General features: G+C 43.7%; 1 long non-coding RNA gene and 1 pseudogene across 2 annotated transcripts; one reads left to right on the top strand and one right to left on the bottom strand.

Moving 5' to 3' along the window:
• Nucleotides 1-1,410: 1,410 nt before the first annotated feature.
• Nucleotides 1,411-25,163, bottom strand: LOC309815374. The gene is made up of 3 exons (XR_014295852.1): nt 24,776-25,163; nt 15,471-15,876; nt 1,411-2,155 (listed from the first exon to the last, which is right to left on the bottom strand). It is a non-coding gene; the product is annotated as an uncharacterized lncRNA (long non-coding RNA).
• LOC309815715 (putative RNA-binding protein 46) lies at nt 10,518-13,251 on the top strand (annotated as a pseudogene). Its single transcript has 2 exons — nt 10,518-11,952; nt 13,048-13,251. The product of its transcript is annotated as a putative RNA-binding protein 46 (transcript).
• Nucleotides 25,164-26,255: the final 1,092 nt, after the last annotated feature.

Consider the following 26,255-nt stretch of genomic DNA (forward strand, 5'->3'; position numbering starts at 1 on the left):
AATTTTACTCATGCTAGCTTAAATGGTCTCGGCTTCTCATAACTGAAGAGTTCTAATGAATACCCTTGCTCACAAAGCTTCTATGAAAATCAGATAGATTCATTTTACACAAAACATTTGAAAACTCCTTTTAAAAGACTCCTGAATTTGCAGTTAGGGCAGGATCTCAGGTTCTGACTGTTTGGTTTTAATCTCCAAATTCAAAAAATTCTGCTGATTTCAATCCCACCCTCACCACAGGTTCAAAAGTGCATGTTGTATTCAATGTCTGGGTTTTCAGAGGGGGGTTGCTGTACCACAAAGTAACATGATCCTTGGATTCTGTATTACAGTGGATAACCCTGGCTGCTCTATCAACAGGCCCCCAATTCTCAGTGATTTGTAAAATAAAAAGTTAATGCCCGCTTCCTGTCAAAGTTCAAGGGTATTGGCAAGGAAGCTGTGCTCCACCCCGTTGTCGGGGAACCTAGGTTTCTTCTACCAAGTGCTCTTGCCACTTGGCATACTTTACTTCCAGAGTCTCCGAGTTCTCCACCAGATCCTCTGTACCCAGCCAGCAGATAAGGGAAGAGCAAGTGAGAACACAGAGATCTCCTGGGATGTTGTTAAGGACCCAGGTCTGAAAATAGCAGACTTTATTTCCATTCATATGCCACTAGTATTCAGAACTCAGTCACGTAGCCCCACCTAACTATGAGAGAGGCTGGGAAAATATAGGCCACCTACATGTCCATAAGGAAAAGGAAATGCTAGTGAACATAGCAGTCCCTGACCCCACTGTTCAGCCCTTCTTCCCCAACTCCTGTTTGGCGTTGTCTCTGGCCTGCTGTCATGGAACCAATAATCCAGAGACTGGCAAACGGCCTGTGGGTTAAATCCAACCCATGGCCTGTTTTTGTAAATAAAGTTTTATTGGAACACAGCCACGCCCATATTGTCTTTGGCGGCATTCCTGTGATAATGGCAGCGTTGAACAATTTTGACAGAGCCCACAGTAACCCGCAATGCCTGAACCATTTACTATCTAGACCTTTACAGAAAAATTTGACAATTCCTGCAAAAATACATCAGCTTTCCAAATTCCAAAAGTGTGTTGATCTCTCTGAACTCTGACTTTTCTTCTGTTTCTTTCCCCTTGCAGTGCAGCATGCTGCACTGGGCAAACCAGTGGATGAGACCACCTCTGGAGAAGGGTTCCGATGTGCTGGGGAAGAACTTGGAGGCTCGCTTATTCCTCGAGTCATTGGGGCATTTTGGTCATTTTCGTAACATTGCTGAAGTTTTCCATGTTTTTAGGTTTAAGGAAACTTTCTGAATTTAATTCTTTTCACTTATTCAGCTTCCAAATGAAGTTCTCGTATCACTTGGAAGTTTTATATATGTTTTCAAAAATGGAAGAGAAAGCAGACAATGTGACTGTGGTCAACTAAATGCAAAAAAAAAAAAAAGGGTTATAGGAAGAGCAAAAATTGGAAAGAGAGCTGAGAAATGTTATGACTCACAAATGTTATCTCACAAACTGCAACCCCAACTCTACCCCTGTAAAATCATCTTATTGTTGCTACTGAAAAAAAGAATAACTGCAAATATGATTTATTGCATAAGTTGTGCTATCTTTGTAAATTCAAAGATTATATGTCACTTAGGTCATTTTTAACTAACAATAGCTATATGTTGCTTCATTTTCCTTTATTATATATAACATTATTAAACTTTGCTGTATGATCAAGGCCTCTTGGATCCTTTATTTAATAAAGATTTTGAGACTCCAAAAGAGGCTGCCTCCCCTCTCGGATGGCCTCTTCTTCCCTGGAGTTTCTCTGATTCACTGCAGCACCATCCAACTCCTGGCTGCTCTGCCGAGCCCTTCTGCCGTGTTTCTAAGGACATAGGTTTGGTTTCTAAAACACCAACACCTCCCCGCCTCTCCCAGTGCTCAGAAAAAGTTTCCACCTTCTGGTTTGGGGCTTTGGCCAGAGCCCACGCCCTGTTCGCAGATGTGCCGGAAGGGAGCCCAGGCCCTCTGGTGGAGGCGCTGTCTTCTCAGCCCATGGAGTGGCTGGTCGGAGGTGATGTGGATGCTGCCCCACGAAAGTCACCGGGAGACTCTGGGGTTGGGGCTGGAAGATTTGCAGACTCTTCCTCTGGGCTCCACCTGAAAGAGAAGTTCTAGGCTATGAAGCTTGCGAGGACTTCTTGTTTCCTGCTTTGTGAGTCTTTTTCACTAATCCCCCTTTTTCATGGATCACTGGGCCATCTGAGATCAGAGCTTCCCTGCACTCCAGCTGAGACCAGGGGAAATCTCTCCCTCCTCTGCCCCCAAAGGGTCCTGCTAAAATGTAAGCTTCATGAAGACAGGGACGTTTGTCTCTTCACTGATGGATTCTAGAACAGCCCTAGTACATATTAGGTGCTCAATAAATATTTGCTGAATGAATGGCTCTTAGATGACTGAGCAAATGGCACTTGGGAATGACTCTGTGTCTGCTTATTGATGATTCTTTTTTCATTTCTTAGACAAAAAAACAAAAGCAAGAAGAAAAAACAAAACACAGGTTTTACTCAGGTAATATTTACACACAAAAGAAACGTACAGGTCTTCAGTGCACAATCTGATGAGCTTTGAAGATATATATTCCCTATGCAACCAATATTCCAATCAAGATTTATAATATTTCCATCACCCCAGAAAATAACAATGTCTTTTATTAATCAGCTTGGGGTCCTACCTTATATTATGTATTCCCCTTCAGAATTCTCATTTCATTTTATCTTATTATAAGAACTCATGTCAGCCTTCACCTACCAAAGTATAAGCTCAGTGAAGTTGGGGACACCGTGACTCATCACGGCCTCTCCAGAGCCAGGTGGCTAAATAAATGTTAAAGAATGCACTCCTGGATAATCTGAAGATAAGGCTTACAACAAAGATGCACTGGGGCGCATGTGACCTATTTCTGAGTGAAGTGCTGGGTGGAGAGCACAGAGAGAAAATACAGGGTGGAGGAGAAGGAAAAGCCAGCTTAGCTGAAGACAGAACAGAACAGAGTTCAAGAAGGGCCAAACAATGGGACACACAGAGACCTCATAATTTTGTTGCAGGTCAGATCTACTTGCAAGCAAAAGGATTCCCTTCCCAATCATTCAATGAAAGATTAGCATGCTTCATCTCCACACCAAAACCCACACCCCAGGTTTGCTAGTTAGCAGTGCTTTGCACCCCCAGTGGATGTTCAACACAAGCTTCGTCAATAGAATTTATTGAATACCTGTCTTATCTCATGATACAGCTGTACCTGACCCAAACAACTAGGACTCAAAGGACCCTTCAGGAAATGGGCTAAGATCTGGAACCAACCAACAGCATCACGGCGCAGAACAGGGGCTTTGGAGCCAGCTGACTGCATTCAACTTCCAGCACCACTACTGGATTTACGCCTCTGGGCATGTTATTTAACATCTCTGCTCCACAGTGTTTGCATTTGTAAAGGAGGATGACAAGAGGGACAAGCTTCCTGTGAGGATTAATGAAAACAAAGCACATAAAGAGTTTAGCACGAGCCTAGCATATACTAAGCGCACAACGACAGTTCTCATTATTAGCAACTCTTGGAAAGTGAGCCTGACAAGAACACCCCCAGCTGCGGGAGCTGAGCAAAAAGTATCTCATCCATTCTGGGGTCAGCTACAGTATTGGGAAGATGTGGCCTCAGCAGGTCCTAGTCCCAGCAGAGAGGGGACCTTGGAGAATCTGAAGGAGGCAGCAGAACAGCCCAACGAGCAGGAACAGAAAAAGCTTGGAATTCAGGGGCAGTGGAGATGGAAGATGAGCCTGGGAGAAATACTCAAAGAAAGGGTGGAAACTGACAATGAGTGACTGGTCCAGAAATGTGGAGGCAGTTCTGCCGTCAAACCTAATACATCAAATTCCTTCCCCCCATTTTTTTCTAATTAGGCTACTGGTACACAGAAGGTATGTGCTCAATATTGGTACATGCACAAATACATCATGTGTTTGTCATGAGGAAAAGATTATGGTAATTAACACAGAATATTGAAAATACAAATGGAGGAAAAATAATTTGTGATACATTTCCCTGATAAAATGTGGCTCTCAGCTCTATAAATCAGACTGATGATGAAATGCAATTGTAAGTTGGTAAGAACTGTGAGAGCTGGGGTCTGGAAACTTGAGCTAAGCATCACTGCATCCCTAGATCAGAGCAAAGCAGGGAGGGAAGAGGCATGTCTTGGATGAGAAGCTGGTTCCATGTAATTTTTTTCCTTTTTCAGGCCACTTTCTCAATATCACAATTATTAATTATCCATTTCTATACTCCCTATTAGAAGGACTCCCTCCAGTGAAAAAGCAGTTGATGTTTAAAAAAATGTAGTTCTTTAAAGGCTTAGGCCTATGACTGTCCCCTCTGTGATGTTCTAAAAATGCTTCCCTTGGCAGTTCAGCTATGACTCACATGGATCAGAATGGCATTTCAGGGAAATTGTCTTTCTCTGTCTCTGAAACTAGGCCTACAGTCTAGTCTCTGTTCTTGGTTTCTCTTGTTCAGCTGATGAGGCTTTATGGTGCCATCTTGGTGAAGGAATCAGAGTTATATCTACAAATAGAACCCCTCCACTCCATCATGTGTCCCATTTGCTGTGGCAGAAGCCAAGGCTGAGGGTTTCTGCTTCTTGGTGAGGAGGCCTGGGACAATCTCTCTGGGCCCCGAAATTCCTGGTTGTCCTTCTCCACTGGGGTGGGCTGTTGCAGGCACCCGTGGGAGCAGGTGGCACTGCATCCTCCCTGGCACATTCAGCCTTTGGCTTAACACAGAAGCAATCTGACTTGGAGAGTGAAGAAGGGATTCCTTCCCCAAGGGATCTGTTTAGCTGGCAGCAGTTCTGGTTAGAAATTTACCTGTTGGCACAGAAAGAAAAGAACAGAGTAATTCTGTCAAAGCTGTACAATCAAACTGGTCAGCCCTCTCTGAATGAAGGCCTAATGTTGGAGTTAGCTCTGTGCCCCATCAGCAGGAACAAGTGGACCTATTATTGGATAAAAACAATTACCTGCATGCCAGGAGGCAGCGTGCTGCAGTGGAACCAACATGCTTTGCTTGTGTCCCATCACTGCCACTTTCTCAAGTGATCTTGAGAAAGTTATGTCAACTCTCCATGCTTCAATTTTCTTATCTATGAAATAGAACTAGTAAAACCAGTCTCATAGGGTTTGGGGAGATGATTAAATGAGACTGGTCATGGAAAGTGGGTTGCAAAGTGCTTGACACATAGTAGGCCCTCATTATTGCTAGTTTCTCAACATATGTCTCTTCCCTGTTCCTTTCCCTTTCCTGCTGGCTCTCAAAAAAGCAAGGAGAATGGAAAGAAATAAAAGTTATGAAGAATAAAAGGGTAATACAGGCAGGCAGGAAGACAGAGCTGGCAGGAAAAGTCTGAGAAGGAAAGCTCAGGACATTCGGAAACCAGAACAGTGGTGGTGTTTTGTGTACTAGTAGGTTCTGCAGCGGATATCTGTGTATTTTTTCTGTCTGCTGAATGTCCTTCCTCCCTGTTTAAGTTTTCTGTTGCTGCATAACAAATTACTCTGAAACTTAGCAGCTTAAAGCAATGTACATTGATGACCTCACCGTTCCTATGGGTCAGGAATGTGAGTGTAGTTTAGCTGGATCATCCAGCTCAGGGTCTCTCACAGGCTGCAATCAAGGAGTCAGCCAGGGCTGCCCTCACTCAAGGTTCAGGTGGGAAAGCATCCACTCCCAAGCTCAGTCAGTGGTTATTGGCAGGACTCAGGTCCTTGTGGGCTATTGGATTGAGGGTCTCAGTTCCTTGCTGGCTATTGGCCAGAGGTGATCCTCAGTTTCTTGCCACATGAGCCTTTCCATAGAGCAGCTTATAACATGGGAGCTGGCTTCATCTGAGTGAGCAAGGGAAAAAAGGGGAATCACAGACTTCAGTAAAATAATGTCAGAAGGAATATCCCATCACTTTTGCCATATTCTGTTCATTAGAAGTGAGTCGCTTGGTCAAGCTCACATTCAAGGGGAGGGGATTACATGAAGGCCTAGACATCAGGAAGTGGTGATCTCTGGGAACCTAGAAGGCTGATTACCTCACTGCCCTTCTGGTGAGAGCAACCCTCCTCCCTCTATAAAGGCACATATGATTCTGGCAAGATCAGTCTCCATGATACCTGCCATCCCCACCCCACCCCACACTGGGATAACATGACACCCAGGTCACCAATCATCACAACACATCCAGTTGGCCACAGTGATTGGTCCAAGAAGTAGCCATGTGACCCAAGCTGGGCCAATCAGAGTCTTTCCTTGGGATTTATATATACTGAAACAAGGAGGCAGAAGTTCTCTCTTTCATCTGAAATCACTAACATGGAATGATGTAGCCTGGGTTTTCTCTGGCCATATCCTCTACCAACCATAAAAAAAGAATTCCAGTTGTACCAGGAACAATTGAAGACATCACATTTTGAAGCAGAGACAAAAGATCTGAGATTAAAAAGAGAGCACAAATAAACTAATGACATTTGTTTTTCACCCTTGAAGCTAGTTCCACCCCTGAAAGCTAATGTAACTCCCTTTTTCACTTGAGATAGTTTAAATTGGGCTATGTCTCTTGAAGCAAAAAGAAACTTGGTTAATTCAGCCTCAGTTTTTGCATCTGTAAAATCAAAGATCTAAATCAAATGATCTCCATGGCTTTTTCCACGTTTCAAGTTCTAAGATTTGGACTTGAATGGTCTGATCCTTTACCAAGAAATAGATTTTTCAGAAGTGGGGAAAGAGTAGAAAGAGCAGCCTGAAGGAAGAGGAGTGCATAAGGGGGTCAGGGGTACTCCTATGACCTATGGAATCCAAAGACCAAGTCTGCCTTCTTCATAATTTAGCAAGGCTCCAAGTTTTAACTCAGAACCTTAAGAATCCCACCAAAAAGGACTCATGCCTTAGTGATCCAGGGTAAGACTCAGACACTTGCTTCTTTCACATGCTGCTGGAGCCATGATAATACTGTCTCAGGGACATGGGCTTTAGAGGCAGTAGCCCTGGGCTTAATAATTATAATAATAGGGCTTCCCTGGTGGCGCAGTGGTTGAGAGTCTGCCTGCTGATGCGGGGGACACGGGTTCGTGCCCCAGTCCGGGAAGATCCCACATGCCGTGGAGCGGCTGGGCCCGTGAGCCATGGCTGCTGAGCCTGCGTGTCCGGAGCCTGTGCTCCGCAACGGGAGAGGCCACATACCGCAAAAAAATAAATAAATAAATAAAATAATAATAATAATAAAATAATAACATCTAATGATTACTGAGTGTGTACTACACACCTGGCAATATCTTACATCACAGCTTCTTGACTTACTAGGTATGTGACTTTAGGCAAGTGACTTACCCTCCAGAAGCCTCTGCTTCTTCATCTGTAAAATGGGGGTAATAATAGTTCCCTTCTCACAGGGCTGTTGTGAGCATTCCTATGAGTCAATGGAGGTAAAGCACCAAGCACAGTACCTGGCATGTGCTGTTCTTCTTCAAATGTTCTTCTTTGCCTTTTACACCCAGCTCAAATATCCTCCATTCCACAAGCTGTCCCCGGTTGCCCTCCACCTTCTCTGTGCTCCCACAGCACTTTACTTCTGCCTGCTTTTCTAGCCCTATGGCCCTGCAATATATTCACCTGTTCACCTAGCTATCACTTCTGGCTGACCATACCTTATTTATCTTTGGGTTCCTGAGGTCTAGATCCATGCCAAACACACAGTAGGATCTCAACAGATCCAAATGGGTTGATAAGCAAAATATATATCAGCCTCTCAAGCAGAGGAGCAGACAGTCTGATTGGGAGCAGGACACACCCAACCAGGACACTGCCTCGTTGGGCATTTAGGATTTTTGTCAGGCGAAATTCTGATGTGTTTCTCTAAAACTACTCCTCCAATGAAACCACAAATTGCTCAAGTGAAAAGTAATAGTTCCTCACAACTGGCAGGACAACCCGCCAGTAACCAGTGTGGAGCCCAGTGTTAACGGGTGTGGTGCAGCTGGTTTAGAAGCCTACCAAAGAGACAGCAAGTAAACACGACGGTTGCCTGGGTGCACAAACACCAAACCAGCTTCTCATCACCTCATCCCTGAGACAGTCCAGTCACAGCACCTGTGACACCCAAAAGTGGTTACTTGTCAGCTCCTGTCAAGTGCAGCAGCAAGGGCCAACCACCCCCAAAATGCAGATCTTAAGGACAAAAACACAATAACAGCAGTTTTTATAGGAAACTAAGCAGTGTGTGTGTGTGTTTGTGTGTGAGTGTTCAGAAAAAGTGGTCATTTTCTAAGGTGAGTATAAGACAAGGGACTGTGTTAAAAGAGGAAATATTTCTCCCCTTCTAAGACCACATTCTTCTCTCCAGCTAGAGGCTAGGCAGGGCTAGAAGGGAAAATTGGTTAGAATTTTGCACCCACCCAACTAACTACAGAAAGACACCCTGGGGGACAGTCTGCTAGGCTACACGGGGCTGACCACACGGCACTTCATTTCTCACTCATGTGGGTCTCAGGGAAGCAGTGTGAAGTGCTTTTGGAATCTATAAGGAGAGTGGGGAAGGAAATTGGAAGCATGCCTGGCTGGGGTGGCATGAATAGAGGAATAAAAGATTTTAAATACAATTTTTATCCCCTTGTGTTGATTGGAATTCAACTACAGGGCATAGTAGAGCTTACAGGATTACGGTGGGTGGTCTCCCCCATGACAGGAATTCAATAAAACACTCTTACCCCCAATTCCTCTTCCCCATCTCTTTGTTTCTATTCATTCACTCATTCATTTATCTATACCCTGCCTGGTTCCCAAAAGCAATGCAGCCTCATATTCTACAGGCCCTGGGGAGCTACCAATGGTTTTTAAGCATGGGAGCTCCATGATCAAATATGACTTTTAGAGCATCTAGAATCAGTGATGAGGATGGAATTAGAGAAGACAGAGGCCAGCAGCCATCCAGATGTGTACAAACTAGTGGCTGTGGAGGAGAGAGGATGGAGATTATTTAAGAGAGAGGATAATCAGGATTTCTTGGCTTGGCCAGAATGTGGTTGGTGGAGAGAGAGCAAAAAATAACTAGAAAATTTCTTCTTTAGGTGATTTTGTGAATGATGACACTACCAAAGAAGATTGACAATACAGAGGAGGAGAATTTTGGAGAAGGGGAGATAAAAAGCACGAGGAACCACTTTAGTGAAAGATGCCATATAATGATATGTCCTGTTACCAGTGCAGGGGACAGATAATGTTGCTAACAAGGGGTCATTTTTTGCTCCAATGATCTGTTGTGGGTTGACCTCCAGCTGCATCACGTGAGGTTGCTCTGATCCACATCTACAGCTGGTCTTAGATGCTGATCGTGCCCCATGGTATGATCACTATGGTCACTACAGGAACTTTGAGAGTGTAGGAATGGGGCAGTACAAGCCTAGGCCCACCCCTTAGAGACCACCCAGAAGGCCTCTTTTACTGATAGTGCTCCCTGCGTGTACCACTTTCACATCTAAATATCTAGAGGTTGGACAGACATCCACTGGTAGTGGAAAACTGAGTACACCAGGGTAGGTGATCTGACTGTTGTGATCATCCTCAGGCCCTGCCTTGAGTCTCTGCTCAAATCTGACCTCCTAGCTTGAGGGATGGAGGGGGAAGAGGAATCCTTACCAAGCAGCCTAGTCTTCTCTCTTTTCCCCCAAAACACCTTCTGCCCATCTCAGAGCCTCTGCTCCTCCTTCCTTGTCCCCAGAATGCCTTCCTTTTCCATACTGGGCAAGTCTATTAGCCGGGCAGCTTCCTGAGTGGGAGAGTTGTTATCTGTTGGAGCAGTCTACCTCTGGACTTGGTAGGCTCTCTGTGTCTGTTTGCTGCACACATAGAAAGCTTTCGTTCAGCTTGTAAGTTTTTTTTGTTTTGTCTTGTTTTGTATTGCTTATTTATTCTCACTTTGTTCTAAATAAAAGTTTGAGGGCTTCCCTGGTGGTGCAGTGGTTAAGAATCTGCCTGCCATTGCAGGGGACACGGGTTCGAGCCCTGGTCTAGGAAGATCCCACATGCCGCGGAGCAACTAAGCCCATGCGCCGCAACTACTGAGCCTGTGGTCTAGAGCCCGCGAGCCACAACTACTGAAGCCCGTGCACCTAGAGCCTGTGCTCCACAAGAAGAGAAGCCACCGCAATGAGAAGCACGCACACACAAGGAAGAGTAGCCCCCGCTCGCCACAACTAGAGAAAGCCAGTGTGCAGCAACGAAGACCCAGTGCAGCCAAAAATAAAATAAATTAAAGGGAGACCAGGCTAGGCGTGAGGACCTCGCAAGCTCCTCCACGTGGGCTCCCCTCCCCCCTGCGGTGACCCCCGCTCCCACCGACTGGCCCCGAAATGGTGGCGGCAGTTTGTGGTCGTTGGTCTCAGGCATTTAGGACCAACATTTGAAGACCCGAGGGGAACTGCAACCATGAATGAAGAAAATACAGAAGGAACAAATGGATGCAGTAAAGTCCAAACTGGTACTCAGAATGAAGCAGCATTACTTGCTTTGATGGAAAAGACTGGATACAACATGGTTCAAGAAAATGGGCAAAGGAGGTTTGGTGGTCTGCCTCCAGGTTGGGAAGGTCCACTTCCACCTAGAGGCTGTGAAGTTTTTGTAGGAAAAATACCTCATGATATGTATGAAGATGAGTTAGTTCCTGTATTTGAAAGAGCTGGAAAGATATATGAATTTCGACTTAGGATGGAATTTAGTGGTGAAAATCGAGGTTATGCTTTTGTTATGTGTACTACAAAAGAAGAAGCCCAGTTAGCCATCAGAATTCTTAATAATTATGAGATTCGACCAGGGAAGTTTATCGGTGTGTGTGTAAGCTTGGATAATTGCAGATTAGTTACTGGAGCTATTCTGAAGGAAAAGAAGAAGGAAGAAATCTTGTATGAAATGAAGAAAGTTACAGAAGGAGTTGTAGATGTCATTGTTTACCCAAGCGCAACTGGTAAGACCAAAAATCGCGGTTTTGCGTTTGTTGAGTATGAATCTCACAGAGCTGCTGCTATGGCTAGGAGAAAACTAATTCCAGGAACCTTCAAACTGTAGGGCCATACCATTCAGGTAGATTGGGCTGACCCAGGGAAAGAGGTTGATGAGGAAACCACGCAGAGAGTTAAAGTTCTCTATGTATGAAAAGTAACGATCTCAACTACAGAGGAAACAATTAAAGCAGAATTCAATAAATTCAAACCTGGTGCAGTTGAATGAGTAAAGAAACTTAGAGATTATGCTTTTGTTCACTTTTTCAACCGAGAAGATGCAGTGGCTGCTATGTCTGTTATGAATGGAAAATGCATTGATGGAGCAAGTATTGAGGTAACACTGGGAAAACCTGTAAATAAAGAAAACACTTGGAGACATCATCTTAATGGTCAGATTAGCCCCAATTTGGAAAATCTGATTGCGTTTGCTAACAAAGAAGAGAGCCACCCAAAAACTCTAGGCATGGCACCAACTCTTCCAGCTTGTCTCAATGGCCAGCATGGCCCAAGCCCCCCTGAAATTGAAAGATGCGCTTATCCATTTTCTCCTGGAACAAAGCTTACTCCAATTAGTATGTATTCTTTAAAATCCAATCATTTCAATTCTGAAGTAATGCATTTGGATTATTACTGCAACAAAAATAATTGGGCACGACCAGAGTATTATTTATATTCAACAACAAGTCAAGATGGGAAAGTACTCTTGGCATATAAAATCGTTATTCCTGCTATTGCAAATGCATCCCAGAGTTACTTCATGCCAGACAAATTCTGTACTACATTGGAAGATGCAAAGGAACTGGCAGCCCAGTTTACGTTACTTCATTTGGACAGGGGACACAATCTCTTCAGCCTGGACCTATGTAGAAGAATTTGGAGAAAATAAACAGGTCCTTTCTGATGCTGCTTGAGCTTATTCTCCTGCAGTTGATCTCATTTCCGTTGGCTTAATATTAAGTCCCATGACAACACTAAGTTAACATTCATTTTTAGCCCTCATTTATAGCACCAGGAAAATATAGAAAAAATTTTACCTGTGCATTAAATGACCTAATTTCTTCTGTTCCTAGAAACACCGTACATTTTATAAATAATCACTTCATAGTCATTTTCACACCCTTGGCTTACACTACACCAAAGAACATAGTTGAGTTTTTGGAAAGTACAGGATTTACAGATTTGGTCTTTAGTACTCACACACATCTATAAACATTATAACTAATGAAGCAAGAAATTATTGATGCATAAGATGAATGTTTATTGTGGAACAGTAATATTTCAAATGTTGGTTTTTAAGGAAATAATTTGGTTTAATTTTTGGATTTTTCTGTACTGTAAGTTGATAATAGTTTCTTGAAGTTTATTTTATAAAGATGATTCATTTTACTGTTTTATGGTACCAGTAGAATTCTAATGTTAAATTGGTTTATTGGGTTGTATAAATGTTTACATTAGTATTTAAATAATGAAATATTAGAGAGTTTTTTCAGTCCAGGGGTAAGTGTTTCTGCTGGTTTGATACCTAATACAGTTTCAAAAAAGAAGCAAATATGAATTCACTGTTTTATATCTTTTCTTCATGGACGACCCCTTAGTGTCAGTACCACACTTAAAAGGAGCTTCACTGTGGATAGAGCAAGAGAAATCAGAGATTCCCTTTTTTGGTGATCATAAAGACACAAAACAATTAACAGATATCCAAGAAACAGATATCCAAGAATGCATTCTAGTAAGATCTCTGAAGCATTGTGTCAGTGAAAATTTACTTAATACTGACTGATGAAACTATCAGGATTTGCAATGCAGTGAATGCTGAAACAGTCTTTATCAGCAATATAAGATTATCAGGATTTTGAATGTTAGAACATTATGTGATTATAGTTTTAATGCTTTGTCTCTTTGAATTAAATTTGTAACCATAAAGATGTGAAGCATAATTGTTATGTATTTATTTACAGACTACAATTTCTGTCACAGTTCAGTAAATAGTCTTTCCCCTGTTAGTGCTACTCTCTCTTCTGGGACTCCCAGTGTGCTTCCTTACACTTTAAGGCTTTATTCTTATCCAAGCTCTCTATCCTTTGTCACCAACAGTATCACTTGCTAATGGCAGCCATGTTGGACAGCGGCTATATATCTCCAATCAGGCCTCATCCTTCTGAAGAAAATATTGTAAACAGGAGTATTAAACTTTCCTTGTAAAGCATGCAAATTAAAATACTGTCTTATTGGGCTTCCCTGGTGGCACAGTGGTTGAGAGTCCCGCCTGCCGATGCAGGGGACAAGGGTTCGTGCCCCGGTCTGGGAAGATCCCACATGCCGCAGAGCGTCTGGGCCCGTGAGCCATGGCCACTGAGCCTGCACGTCTGGAGCCTGTGCTCCGCAACGGGAGAGGCCACAACAGTGAGAGGCCCGTGTACCACAAAATAAAATAAAATAAAATAAAATAAAATACTGTTTTATTTTAGAATCAGGTTTGTACATTTGGTTTTAAAATGATAATTATATATTTATTTCAACATAGTAAATATCAGTCACAATTCATAATAACCTACCGTTGTAAAACTTGTAAAAATGCTAAGTTTTAAAAGTTACTCAGTGATTTCTCTTGATAAAGGTATAACAAACTGCTGTTCTTTTTAAACTTTTGGGATTTTAAATAACTTCTGATTCCTGAGTGGTCAGCAGAACCCAGAAGTTTACATTAAATTTTTTCATTATAACTTTGCTAAATAGAGTTTCGCAAGTATTAAAGCACTTGCAGACAATGGTTACACTAGATTTGATTACCAAGGATCACTATCTGTATTAGCAATTAGAACAATTATATAAACGGAAGCATCTAATTATTATGTAGAAAGAAATGAAGGGCAAAAAGATTAAGATGCAAATTTTATGCAGTACTAAAGAAAAAGCAATCTACCATTGTGGTCCTTGAAAATAACTATAAATATTTTACTTAATAATTGTTGTAGAAATAATTATAATTTTGCTGTTAATGTATTTAAGGTTTTTATAGGTATGCTCCATTTGTGTTTTTGATATTCATTGTATAGTTCTTTGAGTAATAAGTGTTATGGTTTTTAATGTTGAAATCATGTGTTGTTTAATTTTTGTACTTGAATTCAAATTCTTTGACATTAAATATACAATGCTTCTAAAAAAAAAACAACTTTGTTTTAAATAAAAGTTTGAGGCATCTCTCAGTACAGTGGGTTTTTAAAAAAATAAGAGCAGAGGGCCTGGGGGATAGCTTGCTTAGGGCTAAAAGCCCAAGGAGCAAATGTAGAGTCTCCCCCTGCTGGCTGGTTTAGCCTTTGGGAAGCCCTGCGCAGTTTCACAGGGGAGAATCAGCCAACTTCAGAAGATACTCTTCCTTTCCGAAACAATGGTCAGTGCCCCGGTAGACTGACCCTGTTTAAAACTCATTCCATCACTTTCTGCCCCTCTCTTTCACCAGCTCTTGCACAAATATTCAGGGTCTTAATTTGTTCGCCTGTGGAACATTTCCTGGCCCCTGACGCTGAGCCAGCACTTTGCCAGCAGTGGGAGCCTTCAGGCGAATGAATCACACTCCCCGCCCCGGGAGTCCAGCGTTAGCAGAGCTGCTCTCTTTCTGTAGCAAAGCCCTAGCCAGCCCCGGCTGGGCACACTCAGATTAAAGGGGCTCCCCTGCCAAGGGCCCAGACCCAGGCCCGTGAGGGAGGCTTAGAATCTATCTAGGATTTTCAGGAAACGGGTGTATTTTTTCAGGAGTTAATTTAGCAGTTATCCCAGTGCTTCTGCTGGGCTGAGGCAGAACCATGCTGCCCCCTACAGGTAGGAGGGAGAGGTACGCATCCTGAAGGCTGCAACCCTGGCTGGCTGTGCTCCACCTAGGTGACCTTCATCTCAGAGGGCTCCTCCAACTGGGCAATGCTTCCAGTGATGCTCAACACGTGATCCCCAGACTAGCGGCAGAGGCCACACTTGGGAACTCGTTAGAAATGTAAATTCTCAGGCCCCACCCCAGTCCTACTAAAGGGCAACTCCAGGAGTGGGACCAGCAGTCTGCTTTAGCAAGTCCTCCAGGGGATTCTGATGCACCTCAAGTTTGAGAATCACTGGTCCAGAGAGAGCGGTGTGGCCACCTCTGGGGGCCCTACTTTATGGCTTGGCTTCATGAGACTTGGCACCTCCTGCCTCATATCAGCCTCAGAACCACAGCATTTCAGAGGTACCTACTGCAGACCCCTTCCCCTTAAAATGAGAACAATGAGGTGCAAGGGTGTGGTTTGCCCAAGGCAATCCTGTCAGGGAATTCTTCCCCAAACCTCCCAAATTACACGAGAGGAAAAGGAAGGCCAGTAAATGTGACCCTCCCGGGGTTCCTCAGACCTACCTGCTCCGGGTTTGGGGGCTCTGCCCAGCCTCTCCTGCGGGTCTGGCTCTCTCACGCCTGTGCCTGGAGGACTCGGAGCTCTGGGCCCTCGGGACAGAGTCCCCTCCCCTTCTCTTTTCTTCCTTTGAGCCATGTTCCATTCAGCCTTCTTTTTTTTTTTTTTTTTTTTTTTTTTTTTTTGCGGGCCTCTCACTGTTGCGGCCTCTCCCGTTGTGGAGCACAGGCTCCGGACGCGCAGGTTCAGCGGCCATGGCTCACGGGCCCAGCCGCTCCGCAGCATGTGGGATCTTCCCGGACCGGGGCACGAACCCGTGTCCCCTGCATCGGCAGGTGGGTGGGCTTTGCGCAATCCTGTTCCATTCAGAGGGGCTTCAGCAGGTATTTGTAGCATGGCTGGACTTGGGAACTGGAATTAAAAGAAGAAAAGAGACGATCTTGCAGTGGTGTGGGAAAGGGAGCTCAGGGTATAAAAGGCATGTTCATTACAAACACACTCACTCACACACAAAGCTAATTCTGTTTTGTTTTCTGGGTACCCCACCTCCTCATTCCAAGGAAGTGGCCAATCCTTGTATTTCTTAGCCTCAAGAGCACTTGCTAAGTGGAAAGGTGGTGTTTCCAGAAGATAAACTCTTTTCCTGGCCTAAATGAAAGTTTTAATCTCCTTGAGGATATTCTATTAGTCTGGAAGTGGGCAGTGTTTAGGGAAGGGAATGGGGGGTGAGCTGAAGGAAGAGGGAGATTCATGGGTTCATTGAGGACTGGGACCCACACTGTACTCTCAATGCCCCAGGTATACGGCAGGGCCTCTGGGAGGAATGATGCACCTCAGGAGGCTAGCTGGGGGTCTGGGGTACCCATTTCACACAAAGTGGTTAAAAGAAATCAGGTGGCCTGGGCTTAAACTCAAGCTCTGCCACTGGCTGGCTATGTGCCATGGGATACCTGCTTCCCTTTATGTGCCTCAGTTTCCTCATCCATGAAAATTAAAATCACATATTCCAAAGCATTTATTGAACTATATGCTAGGTACTGTTCTAGGGGCTTGAGAGATAGAAGTAAACAGATAAAGATCCTACCCTTTTAGAGCTTACATTCTACTGGGGGGAGGCAGACAGAAAACACTATTAGTATGTAAATCATATAGCCTAGAATGTGCTATGGGAACAAAAGTAGAGCAGGGAAAAGGGATGGTGAGTGTAGGGGATGAGGCACAGAGGCAGCTGGTCAGGATAGGCCTCACTGAGAACATAATATTTGGCAAAGACTTCAAGGAGATGAGGGAGAACTGTGAGTTATCTGGGAAAAGTACGTTCTAGGCTAAAGAGCAGTTGGCTCATATGAAATTATGTTTGTAAAGCACTACTGAGTCCCTGGTACTTTAGTAACATTCCATAAACATTGTTGTTGTGTTTATTGTTATTATCATTTTCATGCCCAAGTGTGGTCCAGCAGCTACCAGATACCGGGTTGCCATGTGGGCTAGGAAAAGAGCATATCCACAGTAGCCAACGTGCCCTGAACTGGGGGGACCCCTCAAATGTTTTGCTCTGTATAAGAGCCCCAAGACCTTTGCCTGACTCTAGAATGAAGGGAGGTATCCCTAATAATGACAAAGACTGAATTTCTCTCCAGCCCTGCCAAATGGGGACTCAGAGGCAGACTCTATGATGATTTAAAGAAATAATGTTGCTTTCTAACCTGAGTTGATAAAGTAAGCTTCCTACCCAACCCAGAGGAAAATGGAAGGAGGCAGTCTAGACACACAATAGGGCATGAAAGATCTAAAAATGTCTAAATGCTGCAGATTAAGTAAATGTGACTTTAGTGAGGCATGGGACAAGAAAGGGGAAAAGACAAATAAGAGCTGGGGTCAGGAAGAAGAAAAATGTGTCCACAAGGATCATGTTGGAGGACATATCTGGAGATACTAGAAGGACAATGCATGTGACTCTACCAACAGGAGCAAGTCCTGAACATGTGACCAGAAAAACCAACCCCCCAAAGGAGGTGGGAGCAATAGACAGTCAGAGGGGCTGCTGGAAATGGGGGCCAAGAGTGGCATGTGGCTCCAGTGAACCAAGTTTGCCCACAGTCACAAATGTTTGGGCTCCATAGATCAGTGACCTTAAATGTGTTAGAGTTCTGAAATGTTAAAATCCTGGAAAGGGCTCTACTGCTTATCTAATCTGACCCCATCCTTTTTATAAGTGAGGAAGCTGAGACTCAGAAACATGAAACAGCTCACCCAAAGTCACATTAAATTTGTCAGGACTCTCATTCACAGGGACAGAAACCCAACTCAAACCAATTCAATAAGCAAAAGGGAATGTATTGGCTGGTGTAACTATGGGAACCACGACTGGTCCCCACACCAGGACTGAGACAGAAATTTGGCTGTGAACAATTCTAGGATTTTGAGCAGAGACAAGATGAGAAATAGTATTCTGTGAAGATACAGGCAGGCATGGGACTCCCTGGAATTTATAAGACTTTTCCTGTAACTCCTTGTGTTTTATTTCCCAGAACAAAATAAATCAAACATCTACTTTGTGGGAGGTGGGAAACTGCTTGCAGCTCTAAATGGCACTTTTCTCCAAGGACTTCTCAGTAAGGGTCTAAAACAGAAGTTGTAAACTCATGACCCATGAACTAAATCAGATCTCCAACTATGCATCATCTGACCCACATACTGGGTGTTTTTAAAAATTCATTTACTTAACAAATAAATGTTGAGCATTTTCTATGTCCCAGGTACTATTCTAGGCACTTGGCATACAAAAGTGAACAAGACAAAAAAATCCTTGCCTTCGTATACTTTGATCATAATGGTAGGAATGGGCAGATCAATCAAAAAGTTTTTTAAATTACTATCTATTTAGAAGGTAGTAAATAGTATAGAGAAGAAAAAAACAGGGAAGGAGGAGACAGTATAAGGTGGGAGGGAGAGTGTGCTGTGGTCTTAAAGAGGGTGGTTGGGAAAAGCCAAGAGGGTGACATTTGGGCAAAGGCATGGGAGAAGAAACAAGCCTTGCAGGTGCCTAGAGGAAGAACATTCCAGGCAGAAGGGCCAGCAAGTGCAAAAACCTTGAAGCAGAAACATACCTAAGACATTTAGGAAACAGCAAAGATGTCTGTGTTTTGGTTTTTTAATCCGTATGAACTGCCAGCATTTAAAAAGTTGGGAGACTTCACATCAACATCCAGATTCCCAGCTTTTCTTGAAAAAATATTCAGTTAGGATCTGGCAATGCTGGCTCCAAAGTATCCCATAAGAGAATGAGCTAGATCTGAGCAGCAGCTCTTCCCCTGTAATGGGACAAGCTTAGTCCCAGAGTCAGGGTAGTCCCCTCCCCACCCGAGTCCTTGCTCTCTGTTAGGCTCTCAGCTACTTCATTCATTTCAGTTGCCTCCTGGTCAGGCCCCTGCAGGCATTTAAGCTCTTGTAGCTACATAGACCAGGCTACAGTCACAGGTAAACCCCGACAGCTCAGTGGCTTAATATAACAGAAGGTTTATTTCTTGTTCACACAAAATCCAACAGGAGTAGAGTGATTCTTCCAGGCATCTATCCTTCATGAAGTGACTTCAGGGGACAGCTTATTTCCATCTTGTGGCTCTGCCGTTTTAACTTGTGGGAGCCTAAAGTGTTTTGACTTTTACAGCACATGCAATTGATGTGCCAGTGGGAGAGGAAGGTGAGAGGCACGAAGAGCATGGTGTTATGGAAACCGTGGTAAGAATCCGAAGAAAGAGAGAACATCTAAGTTGTCTTCCACTCCTGGATATAGTGTTGGATTTGGAGTAACTTGGGTTCTTTAGATTAGATAAAGCTCACTTGGGGTGAGCATTAGCAATATGCCTAAGTCCATAAAGTAAGGGGAAACCTCCCTGTGGGCTCTGGGATGTCTGTTCAAATCCCCCAAACAAAAGCCACACGGCCATTCCTCTGCCAAAGCAGTGCTGAACCCAAGCCCACCAGGATGGACAGGACCTTCTGTCTGGCTCCGACAGTAGGGCTTGGGAGCCAACTCTGCCTGCTCTGACCCCACAAAAAGAACAAAGCCCAAGGGCCTGGTGTGTTCGACTCAGCTTTACCTCTTAAATGACTGCTTGCAAAACTGCCCTTCCCTTCCGGAATCTCATTTATGTCCCTCTCACTCTCAAATCTTCACTGTTCCCCTTTTCTAAGCATGGCCCATAGTCAGGAGTGTCAAGGACTGAGGTCATTGGATGTGCTGTCTACTGATGACTTACGAGAGGCCAGTTTTAATAGAAATTGTGGTTCCAGATAAATTGACTAGAGCCTAGATTCTGATAGGAAAGCATAGTCATGCTATAGGTTTTTGCAGTCAAGACATTGGGGTATGTTCTCAAGGAGCTAGAAGAGAACAGGATCTTGAAGATGCCAGAAATAGGGAGATAATGGTTGATGGAAGTGGAGATGGGGAGTTACTGGTAAAATCAAGAACTCCAGAAAAGATTAGCTTTGGGAATAAAAATAGGATGTGGCTTCTTTGGAAATATGTAGAAAGAATGAAGGAAAAAAGCAAAGGATGGATGATAATGCAGATCAAATTGAGAGAGTGGAGAGGAGAGCTGAGGCCTTGACCCCCTCAGTAAACTAGGTGTGGAGGTCATCTATGGGGGTGGGGGAGGTCAGAAGTTCTTTGAGAAAAATGAAAAGGATTTGGAACAGCCGCCTTGAAGAATTCAATAAAAAGTTAAGAGGAATAAAAAGGCTACTCTGACAACAAAATGACTTATGAATTGGAAAAACAAACATGCCTGGATAATGCATTGGGTACAGATTGATTTCCTCCAGCAAAGTCTTTACAGGTCTCTGCTGACCGTAGTGCTGGTTCGAACATCTATCTGAATGTCTAAGTCTGATAGAAATCTTTGGCAGAATAACTAATGGCTGGGATAACTATTAGCCTGCACTTCTCAGTACTTAGAGAAATGAAATGTTCCACTCACAGTAAGCTGTTAAAATCCTAATTATCCCCTTGGAGCCCAGCCCTCCCCATTTCAGAAACTAGCTCCTTTACAAAGAAATCTCTCTCTCTCTCTCTCTCTCTCTCTCTCTCTCACACACACACACACACACACACACACACACGCACATGCACACGTACCCATTCATACACACCATGACTAAAATAAATGGATCTTCATTTCCTCATCTGGTTAGATACTCTAAGTCACTCCTTGACATGCTGACTTTCTGCTAACCCTATCGTTGATTGTTCCAAACAAAGTAAGCTTTCTCCCAGCTCCAGTGACAGCAGCGGCTGTTTTTTGTGGGAAAATGCATTTATATCAACACCGGACAACTTTTACTCCTTCATCACACTGTGGCTCATTATGAACGAAAGGCCAGTTCCTTTCCTCCTGGGCTTTTGTGGAGAGACTGAGAAAATCATTTCCTGGGGAAATGAAGGCTGAAAGCCCTGGCAGGGAGAGAGACAGGTCTGCAGAGAGGCATTGGAAAAGGTTGGCAGGGGGAGAGACGTAAGAGACTGATTCCAGAAACAAGGAACTGAATGATGACAGCACCTTCTTTGAAGCCTTAAAGGGCTTCTCCGTGGGCTCAGGCTTTTCAGCAAATAGCAGCCTGTGTGAAACAGCAAAAAGAGTTGCCTTTACTTGGTCCTAAGAACAAAGACTGAGTAACACAGCCTGCGAGGCCCCAGGTCAACCAGAAGCCCCATGGCAGGTTGCCCAAAAGGGAACCCAAGAACAGAGTGCAGGTTAGAGGAGGTTTGGGAAGCAGAGCCATGCTTTAACCAAAAGGTGAGCAACAATAGAAGGAAGGGGAAGGAAAGTCCTCCTATGTGGTTATCCCTGCACAGAAGATTGAATTAATTAAATTAAAGGCTCCAGTAATACTCTACAAAATTTAGAATTTGCAGCATTTTGTTATTTGGGAGCTGGTTTTAGATTGCAGTTAGACGTGTAGTTTAGTATATACAGATCATATGTGTTATAATTATTATGAATCCACTGATGGTAAAAAGAAAGAAAGAAAGGAAGGAAGGAAGAAAGGAAGACAAAAAAAGAAGGAACCATCAGGGCTATAAGGAGGGAAGCTGCTATGGGGACATAGTTATGGACAGTTAAAGAGTACAAAGAATGTGGAATTAAATGAATAGAATGGGGCTACCCCTGGGAGATAAACAACTGAGTTGAAGCACAACCAGACAGGTGATATATTGTGTTCTTTCCCAAGGCTGGCTGTTCTTTAATTGTGCTGTTTGTCTCTTAAGAGCACTTCGGTATTTGCAAAGTCAACTTCTGACCTGAGAACTGAAGAACTGTAAGTCCACTTACAGCCCCCCGATTGCTGTAGACCCCTTGGTGCAGAAGTAAAGGCCCTCCATGGATTGGTCTCAGCCTACCTTTCCAAACTAAGGCATAGAAGAGCTAGTTGGTAAGGCATTAGGTTGGGAAAAGATGAGTTAACATGGGCCTCTCTAATACCATGTTGGTAACTGATAGAAATTACTGGTTGCCTAAAAAGGAGTGAGATGGTGGGTGGGTGAGCTTGCCCATGGGTCCAGGCATTGTCCCACCTCCTCTGCTGCCCTCTCCACTTCCTCCCTCCTTCACTCTCACCCCATTTCCAAGGCATCCAGTTGCACTCTGGAGGTGCTTACCATCACATCCAAAACTAGGCTTGCAGCTCTTCGACATCCTCCAGATTACTACCCCCTTTCCTTCCACTTTCTGCCCCACTCCCAGACAAATCCATCAAGAAATTATGGTGTCATTTGTCACAGCAAAACACAGCAGAGACACCTTCGTGCTAATAATCATGGGAATTGGTTAAAAAAATTATAGCAGCATATTATGGAGTACCATACCGGCATAGAAAGGGGAAAGCACTGTGTAAATTGATGGGGGAGATGTCCATAATATATTGCTGAGTTTTTTCTTAGAAAGCAAATTTGCTTACATGAAATTTCTAAAAATCTTATATGCTCTAGTACAATGTTATAAGTCATAATTCTAGTTATTACTTTAAAATTTATATCTCAGAAATAACTAAATTTCCTTGTCAATTGCATTATTATGAACTTTCACCAAATCTTTAACCATGGTCATTTTTAAGTCTTTTGTCATTTACAGACAGTTCTGGATGTACTCTGATGCTTTTGCAAAAATGTTCCTATAAAAGGGTTTAATCTTCAAGGAATTCATGGAAAAGACTCTGACAAGTACAGGTTTCTGGTAACTGACTGTACTGCTGAACTGAATGAATAAGCATTTTCAGAACTCTAATGGAAAACTGATGAATTCATAAAAGTGCTAACAAAAGATCAAGATGAAAAAAAAATTAATTACATGGGACTGAGTGAACTGATGATTATAATTTTTGTGACTTTCTGTTTGAATAATGATAAAAAAAATCCCACAAGGACTCAGAGGCAAAAAATATACATATCAGTTTTCACTGCAAAGTAAAGGAGCTGTTACAGTGGAGGATTACTGGACTGAATATCAATATTATGACATAGTATGAGTGTGTTTCGTGTTTGGTAATTGCAATCATTGCTGCTTTTATTGCGGTCATCCATTTACAATGCTTGGTGTCAGTTTATTTATCTCTTGTAAAAATAAAATATAGTGTGTGTGGGTGAAAAAAAATTATAACAAAAAGAAAGTCAAGGCTTTATTTAACATCTTAATTTTGAATATTTATTATTGGAATTTGCTACAGGTACTTTGATTAAATAAAACCAGTGTGGTTTGTTTAAATATAAAATTTACTCTTAATAGTAAATAATATTTAAATCATAAAAAAAAAGCAAATTTGCTCAAAAGTATGTCTGGAGTCAGATGATTCCATCTTTGTAAAATACATAAAACAAAACAAAAAATGTATAGATAGATGTCTTGAGACCCCAAGGGTCAGCCTGAGGAACGGCAGATGGTCTGCTTGGCGAGAGCCCAAGACTCACCTTGCTGGGTTGGGTTACACACACTGAGTGGATCTAGAGGTGGAGGTGGTGGAGGACCAGAGTCAGTTTTCCCTCAGAGAGGTTAGAAGGAGGTGGGTTTGGGAGGAGGATGGGCAGGAGAAAAGAAAGGGCTAGAGAGACGCCGTGCCATAGGGAGAGGAACTACTTCAGGGATGTCCTGACAGTTACTCTGCAAGTCATCAGGGCTGTGGTGTGATTGCCACTTTCTAGAGTCAGTTTCTCAGCTCAGATTTTTTTTTTTTTGCACACTATTGAAAAACAAAACTCCTCACTGGGTTTTAGGTTTATAAATTGTCAGAAGAACTTTCATTTACTCATTTTTAAACCACTCAGAAGGAAGATAACAGAGCTGGTGTTTGCTGCCTCAAGCACCAGAAATCACACTGTATGGTGTTAAAGAAGAAAAACCTGGAGAACAGTGAGAAAGGAGGAGAAAAATGCTTTGAATTTAATGGAAGTTCATGTCTATATTTCCATGTGTTAATAATAGGCAATGTACAAGCCATCATCATCTCCTACAATTGTTTTATTACCTTCCACACCTCTCTAAGCCTTTATCACAAGACCTTCGTGTCCATACAGATGTAAGAGGTTTACATTTTTAGAAAAACCATTTGACAACAATGGCAGTTTTATCCCTTTATAAGTAATGAGAAAATGTGTACCTTGATGGATATCAGTGCACAGACACATTTATTCTAATTTGAGACCTTCATCACTATCCCTGTAAGTCAGCTAACAAAGGTTTTTGGTTTAGTTCATTGGGTCTTCACTTCAGCTTCCTTATCAGCAAAGAGCAGGGCATTTACAATACAACATTGAATAAACAAAATATTTTAGATCGAAGTGATTTTTTTATAGATTCCATTTAATAAAAACTGATTCACGAAGGTTGGACCTTCAAGATGGCAGAGCAGTAAGACGTGGAGATCATCGTCCTCCCCATAAATACATCAAAAATACATCTACATGTGGAGCAGCTCCTACAGAACACCTACTGAACGCTGGCAGAGGACCTCAGACTTCCCAAAACACAGGAAAATCCCCACATACCTGGGTAGGGCAAAAGAAAAAAGAAAGAACAGAGACAAAAGAATAGGGATGGGACCTGCACCAGTGGGAGGGAGCTGTGAAGGAGGAAAGGTTTCCACACACTAGGAAGCCCCTTCACTGGTGGAGACAGGGGGATGGCGGGGGGTAAGCTTTGGAGCCACGGAGGAGAGCGCAGCAACAGGGGTGCAGCGGGCAAAGCGGAGAGATTCCCGCACAGAGGATCAGTGCTGACCAGCTCTCACCAGCCTGAGAGCCTTGACTACTCACCTGCCGGGGTGAGTGGGGACTGGGAGCTGAGGCTCGGGCTTCAGAGGTCAGATCCCAGGCAGAGGACTGAGGTTGGCTGGGTGAACACAGACTGAAGGGGGCTAGTCCACCACAGCTAGCCAGGATGGAGTCCAGGAAAAAGTCTGGACCTGCTGGAGAGGCAAGAGACCATTGTTTCGGGGTGCACAAGGAGAGGGGATTCCTTCCCTGTGTGCCCACAGAAGGCAGAGCACCGCCTAAGCGAGCTCCAGAGATGGGCGTGAGCTATGGCTATCAGCTCGGACCCCAGAGATGGGCATGAAACTCTAAGGCTGCTGCCGCTGCCACCAGGAATCCTGTGTGCAAGCGTAGGTCACTATCCACACCCCCCTGGGAGCCCATGCAGCTCGCCACTGCCAGGGTTCCGAGATCCAGGAACAACTTCCCCGGGAGAAGACGTGGCGCGCCTCAGGCTGTTGCAACATCACGCTGGCCTCTGTCACCACAGGCTCGCCCCACATTCCAATTATGACTACCGTTCCCCACCCCACCCCCGCCTGAGTGAGCAAGACAGCCCTAATCAGCCGCTGTTTTAACCCCCTCCTGTCTGAGCGGAAACAGATGCCTGAGGGCAACCTACATACAGAGGCGGGGTCAAACCCAAAGCTGAACCCCAGGAGCTATGAGAACAAAGAAAAGAAAGGGAAATTTCTCCCAGCAGCCTCAGGAGCAGCAACGAATGCTCCTAAAATTGAGGCAGTGGACTGTGGGAGCAACTATAGACTTGGGGTTTGCCTTCTGCATCTAATTTGTTTCTGGTTTTATGTTTACCTTAGTATAGTATTTAGTGCTTATTATCACTGGCGGATTTGCTTACTGGTTTGGTTGCTCTCTTCCTTTTATATATATATATATTTTTTCCTTTTTCTCCTTTTGTGAGTGTGTATGTGTATGCTTCTTTGTGTGATTTTGTCTGTATAGGTTTGCTTTTACCATTTGTCCTAGGGTTCTGTCTGTTTGTTTTTTTGTTTTGTTTTGGTTTTTTTCTCTCTTCCTTTTCTTCTGAGCCATGTGGCTGGCAGGGTCTTGGTGCTCTGGCCAGCTGTCGGGCCTGAGCCTTTGAGGTGGGAGGGCCAAGTCCAGGACACTGGACTACCAGAAACCTCCCAGCCCCATGTAATATCAATCAGTGCGAGTTCTCCCAGAGATCTCCATCTCAACACTAAGACCCAATTCCACCCAACAGCCAGAAAACTCCAGTGCTGGACACCCCATGCCAAGCAACTAGCAAGACAGGAACACAACACCATCCATTAGCAGAGAGGCTGCCTAAAGTCATACTAAGTTCACAAGACACTCCAAAACACACCACCAGATGCAGCCCTGCCCACAAGAAGGACAAGATACAGCCCCATCCACCAGAACACAGGCACCAGTCCCCTCCACCAGGAAGCCCACACAAACCACTGAACAAACCTCACCCACTGGGGGCAGACACCAA

This window comes from Mesoplodon mirus (genome assembly GCF_964341445.2).
Source record: "Mesoplodon mirus genome assembly, chromosome: 14".
NCBI classification, from domain to species: Eukaryota; Metazoa; Chordata; class Mammalia; order Artiodactyla; family Ziphiidae; genus Mesoplodon; species Mesoplodon mirus.